This window comes from Nasonia vitripennis, chromosome 1 (assembly GCF_009193385.2).
Source record: "Nasonia vitripennis strain AsymCx chromosome 1, Nvit_psr_1.1, whole genome shotgun sequence".
Classification (NCBI taxonomy): Eukaryota; Metazoa; Arthropoda; class Insecta; order Hymenoptera; family Pteromalidae; genus Nasonia; species Nasonia vitripennis.
In genome coordinates this window covers 15,719,897-15,726,091 of record NC_045757.1, presented here as the reverse complement: position 1 = coordinate 15,726,091, position 6,195 = coordinate 15,719,897, and the positions used below count along the sequence as shown (strand labels likewise).

At 44.3% G+C, this 6,195-nt stretch overlaps 1 long non-coding RNA gene across 1 annotated transcript; it reads right to left on the bottom strand.

The window, feature by feature from the left end:
* Positions 1-5,168: 5,168 nt before the first annotated feature.
* Positions 5,169-5,648, bottom strand: LOC116417011. Its single transcript, XR_004227315.1, has 2 exons — positions 5,486-5,648; positions 5,169-5,411 (listed from the first exon to the last, which is right to left on the bottom strand). It is a non-coding gene; the product is annotated as an uncharacterized LOC116417011 (long non-coding RNA).
* Between the last annotated feature and the right edge of the window lie 547 nt (positions 5,649-6,195).

Below are 6,195 nucleotides of genomic sequence, written 5' to 3'. Positions count from 1 at the left end.
AAAAAAGCACATGTCACGAGCTCGCGAAACCGGAAAAACAAAGCCGTTTGATTAACCGGCGGCATTACGCAACGCATCCCTCGTTCATGTGTGCGCGCGCGTGTGTGCGTGTGTGTGTGTGTGTGTGCACGAAAGGAAAGCAATAATATACAGCCAGGCACATCCGTTCCGGTCACACGCACCCTTTCCAATCCAATCCGCGGAATGAACTGTAAAATATGCGGGCGCGGATAAAATCTGCTTTTTCGCAAACAAGCCAACAATAACAACAACGAGAAACGTCGGTTGGAATAAAAAAAAACAGAAAACATCCAGAATAAATACACACACGCGGCGCATTTGAGAAAAAGAGAGCCGGCTTTTCTCGTAAAAATTCCCGCTCGCGCGCGTGTTGCGAAAAAAAAACGTACACTCGGGGGCGGGTACGTGCGGTCCGCTATCTGCCCCCGCGATAACAATGATATCTCTGATATATTATGGCCGCCGCTGCAGCTCTCTTTTCCTCCGCTATACACGCGCGCTATCTCTTTCTCTCTTTCGCTTTTTATATGAATCTACTACGTGCGCGCGAGGCTCGTTGCGCTGCTGCTGCTGCTGCTGGCAGAGAGATCGAAAATACGAGGAAAAAGCGAAGAGCGTGTATCACCCGTGCTCGCTCTCCATTTTTGCGATACTGGTTCGTGTATGTACGTGTGTAGAGTGTTCATAAATAACCGAATAAATACAGGTGGAGTATGGTAGCTGACTTTTTTTATTCGAGGGGACTCGATTTTTCTGGTTACGAAGCGAGCGATGGGATGAATGCGAGGTCGAGAGAATTGTGCAACGGTTCTAATGGTTTTTAGCGTCGAGTTATTTGGATTTTACTTGATTTTGGCGCTAATCAATGGCGTGATGCACAGTTGAAAGATATACGCTTTGATGAGCGATGAAATGTTGGAAAATACGGTTTGATTCAACTCATTTTATGCATATAGTTTAATTGAACGTTTCAGAGTATTTTATCGCAAATATGTATAATATTGTACAATGCTGAGGTTGAATTCCTCCATCATACTCAACCACGTCCTGTGTATCCTGGATAAGCTCCGTATACATGACAATCGCAAATGTCTTGCATTATTCCATCAACCACATCTTGTGTGCAGCTTCCCGAGGATCTGCCTGCCCTAATGCATCTTTGATTGCAATAACCAGGATGGCAACCTGCAAACGTGTATATAGATATCAATAATGAATTAATGGGTTCAATATTACTTTTGGAAAGACATCTCTATACTGAAGGCTTAAGTATTTTTACTCATGCAAAAAAGTAAATATATACGAAAAAGCTAACTTACCAGCGTTTACTTCGGAATACATACCGACAACGATGAGTAACATCAAAGCAACTGTTAAAATCTTCATTATTTCTGCGATTAGTTTTTGAGACTTAAGATATTTCTTACACTTTTGCGTCAATGAACAATACTTATATAGTAACTATAACGATAAACTTTATGATGGCATAATACCGGGAAATCGTGCTCAAGTTTGCTTTAGACTAAGCAACGGCAATCATGTCATCATTCGCACGTAGCATTCACAGGCACACAGCCAGCTCATGGCCACCACGACTAATGTAGAAAATTGTCAAAAACTTATTTAATTTGGATTTAAATTAAAGAGTCGCGGTATTTAAATAAAATTTATTATTTCCGCCAATTATATAACATTTACAGCTCTACTTTAAATGCAAGATTATATAGAATTTTAAATAAATATTTCCAACATCTTCGAATTTTTCATTCAATAGCGGAGGGTAACGTCAGCCTGCAGCTTTAGTTTACTATTCTAATAAGATCAACTTCTCCATTCTCCTTAGTGCAATAGCAAGAATATGATGTGTAACTCCAACTGCCACACTTTCCCGAGAACGAACCCAACTCGGTGCATAGTTTATGGCACGTTTCTTGGGTACAAACTATAATACAACAAAATTACGTTTAATTGATGGTACTTTATCATAAAAAATGAGTAATAGCAAATATGCAAAAAAGCTTTGTATTGTAACTTACCAGGCCATCCTTCGGAATGCATCACGGCAACGATTAGTAACAAAAAAAGCAAATAATAAAAACTTTATGATTTTAATGCACAGCAGTATTCCAACAGTTTTCTTGTCGACGATGATCACCCTTGCACCTGCCAACGCACCTTATATACCAAAAGTTCGCGGAAATTGCGCTATATAAACTGCGTGTTGGTTATTTAAGCAAACAAAAGCTTACGATGGCATAAAACTGAAAATCGTGCTCAAACTTACGCTGGCTTAAACTGTTCAGCAGCAAGCACGTCATCGTTCGTGTGCAGCATTCACGTATACACGCATCCAGCTCACAGCCGCCACGTATACGAACACAGAGTCACCTTCAAGCCGGAGGCGAGTCGCGTTTGCATTTTTCTCCCTTTTTGTCGGGAAGCCACCCCCGCATGTGTAACACCGAACGAATGAGCTCGCCAGCACGCAGAGAGAGAGAGAGAGAGAGAGAGAGAGAGAGAGAGAGAGAGAAAGCGACCCCCTCGACTCTTTCGCGTGTATTTCACATTCAAAACGAGCCCCGGCGGCGGCGGCCGCACTATCTTCCCGAGAAATAAAACAAAATCAAGCACATATAGGTGCGCTTTGCTTTGCGGCCTTTTTCTCTTATACTGCAGCAGCAGCGGCACGAGCGACCGAGCTCCCGATAACGTTTATTTTCCGAGGACTTTTAATCTCGCGGATTGCAGAGCTCGTTTCCTTTGTCCGCTTCTCTTTCTTGGAGCCTCGCGCTACGATGAAAATGTCCTAGGATCGTGTTTTACTGCGGAGGAATCGTCGCGGGCAAAAAATAATTTCCTCGTCCAGCCATACGTGTATGCCTTTTCCTCCTTTTATTTTCTAATTTTTTGCTCCAGCGCGGTAATAAAGACAGTGCTCGGGCTCTTTTTTAATCGAAATCAGCATCAGGCCGAGAGAAAAGTTAAAATTCTGCTCGGGAATATCCTCGGAAAAAGCGATGGGTGGAGCCGCGCGAAACGCGAGAGGAGAAGAAGAAGCGGAGAGAACGTCGGAGAGGAAGGACGAGCTGGCTGCCGCGCGGTTTAATTTAAAAAATAATTAAACCGCAAAATTAAACGAGAGAACCCTCTCGGCTCTGCTGCTGCTTCTCTCCTCTTCCGACGCTCGAATTCTCGCGTGCGCTGCAGTGGTCTCTCGCGTTTTTTGCGCGCAGCTCGGGATATCAAAATTTTAGTTTCGCGGAAACTCGCGTAATTTTTAATGACTACGGGAGAAGAATAAAAAACGTAATCGCGCAGCGTATTTTTTCGGGCTTGAATTTATTTCTGAAAAAAATACGCTAATGCAATTACGAGGCATTGAGGGAAGCCAAGGGAGCACAAAAGTACCACCGGCGACGCAACAAAACCCAGCCGCACAGAAATGTTGAGACGCGAAAAATGCTCGCATTAGGGCAGATAATGGCAATAGATGCGAGCAAGTGGCGCGAAGCCTCGTGCATTGTGCAGCGCCGTGGCGACAAAAACGTCCGGCGGCGGCAGCGGCGGTCGAGCATTGAGCTCGCAAACGAGATTTGCAGCGCAAGAAGAGAGCGAGCATAAAGAAGGTTAAAAAGCTCCGAAAAGACATGCGCTCGAAAGACGAAACGTAGCGGAAAAAAGGAGAGCAGAAGTATAGCGAGTAGTACGAATACAGTAGCGCTGCGGAGAATAGAGAAGAGACGAGAGCTGAGAGGAAGATCCGCCGAGCTGATAGAGTCGAGAAACTGGAGTGGTCGTCGTCGTCGAAGGCAGCAGTGTTTACAGGGCTTAGTCCGGCGCATTGTGCGCTGCAGTTATACGTCGGCGCCAACTCTTTTTGTTCGACGCCCGGATTAGTCAGGCTCAGCCGCGCGGCGGGGGCCATTCGTTAGTTTTGCTTTGCGCCCGATGAAATTTCGGCGCAGCATAGCTGCACCCAGTCCTCTCCGGGGAAGACAATGAGCGCGGGTTTTTTTCGAGATTTGTCTATCGCAAGTGCGCAATCTACTCGTGGATAAGGATAAGGTGCGAGAGAGGGAGGACGGACGGACGGACGGACCACCGGCTCTTGCGTAAGCGTAAGCTTCTTGGGGGTTCCGGCGAGATATGGATTTTTTGCGCAACGCTCTCCTCCGCTAGTGCGGCCGATGACGATGACGACGCTTACCGTTCGCAGAAAAGGTCGGGAGAGTATGCGGTTTGCGGGAATAAGGGACCGGAGCCGCAATCAGATATCGCGTAAGAACGCGTTAATGTTTTGGGATAAAGGTGTCCAGGTGTATGCGGCCGAAGTTGCGCAAGCCGGGGATGCGGATTTTCCGGGGCTGTTTTGCGCGCAGGTGAGGCCGAAACCAGAGATGAAAACCGCCTGATAATGCTGCACGCAGAAGACTCGTTTGCATGAATGTATCGCGTTTCAGGGCAAATTCAATGCGATGTGGAGCACTTTATCGAGGCGTTCTTTTTATTTTTTCGAATTGTTATTTTAGGTGGAAAATAATGATGATACCAGATGTTGACACTACAAGTTTTCAATTAAAACAATCAACGGTACAACCTCTTCTAGCAGCTGTCAAAACTCGTGACAGTTTAAGATATTCGATACCAACTACAAAAAAAAAATTATAAGAAGGATTCAAACGTGTCAAACAATGCCTCATCCGAAAATCTCGAGGTACACATTATACGTTCTAAATTGCGAACACTTACGGCCACGCGCGCGAACGATCAAAAGCAACGGAATCGAATCGGAATGCATAAGCGCATCCTCGTGTCAGGTGTCCTGCACTCGAGATACATTATACCTTCCCGAGTGCAGCTGCGATTCGAATGCGATATTTTTTCGGGCGCGCATAAGTGGCACCTGCGACAAAATTGACACGCGAGCCACCGTCGAGCCGAGCATATTATTGCGCCTGAGCCGCGAAATCAGGACGATGGCTGTATCGCCGCAGTATACGGCTACTGTCGGTCGTTATGCGCCGTTTTATTGCAGGCGGCCTTTCGATTCGTGCGCTCGCTTACCAAGAGTCAGCTGTTCGATCGTTAAAACGGGCCTGATGGATTTCGGAGGACTGGTTTCAAGGTAATGACTGCGCTTCTGACAATCGCGATAACGAACGCTTCAACGTATTTTATTGAAAATGTTTTGATGCTCACAGTGTGTATACGCGTACATTATGGTATGTAGTTTAAATTTTATGAAATTATCTGCTGCTGGAGTATTTAGAGTGATACCTCATAATTCTTACTGCGAAGCTATACATCACAGTTGCAAGCACCCTCACTGGTGCAATCACCTGCGAAAAATGCTTTCAGACACCAAGGCTTACATTGGCTTGGATCGCAGTCTGTAACATAACGTTATGACGAAGCTTGAAAAATAGACATATGCAAATTAAGATATTTAGGTTAAGAAACTTACAAGCACTTATCTCGATGCAAATGACAGCGGAAAGAAGTAAGAAGAGAGAAAACGTCGCAGTTTTCATGATTTTTGTGAATCGTTTAGAAGATGAGCGATATAGCCTGATGCTTTAAGTAGGAAATTACTGCAGCGACTGTTAAAATATTTTACTCCGCGCACAAGCGACTCAGAAAACAAACTGAGTCGTGTGTATCGAAAACAAATTGAGCATCCAACGAAGGCAGAACACTAGTCGCTAACAAATAATACTACATCATAATATCGTAAATATAGTGCTCTAAAAAATTTACAAATCGTTACTAGTAGGCTTAGAATAATTTTATTTTATAGAAAAATATAAACAATGAGTTTTTTATCCTACGTTCCTGTACAGGACAAATATTTCAACGACTTTCCTTTTTATTCTAAAAAAATGTGCCATCGCATCTCGTAAATTACATTTATAGCACAGTGTGGCTAAAATCCGCTGTTAAGTCACGCCTGTATGTGACTACAGTAGTACTACTTTAGTCACGAATAGGCGAGACTTGCGGACTTTAGAGTCTACGCTATAAAATTTTATACGATACTCCTGACTTAAATGGTTCAGTTTTACACGGCTCCTAGCGTCCTCGCTACGCTCGGGTGCTAACTGCACCGTGTAAAAAAGAACCATTTAAGTCACACGTATGGTAATGTACTATTATGCTCAGGTTGAAACTGCGATC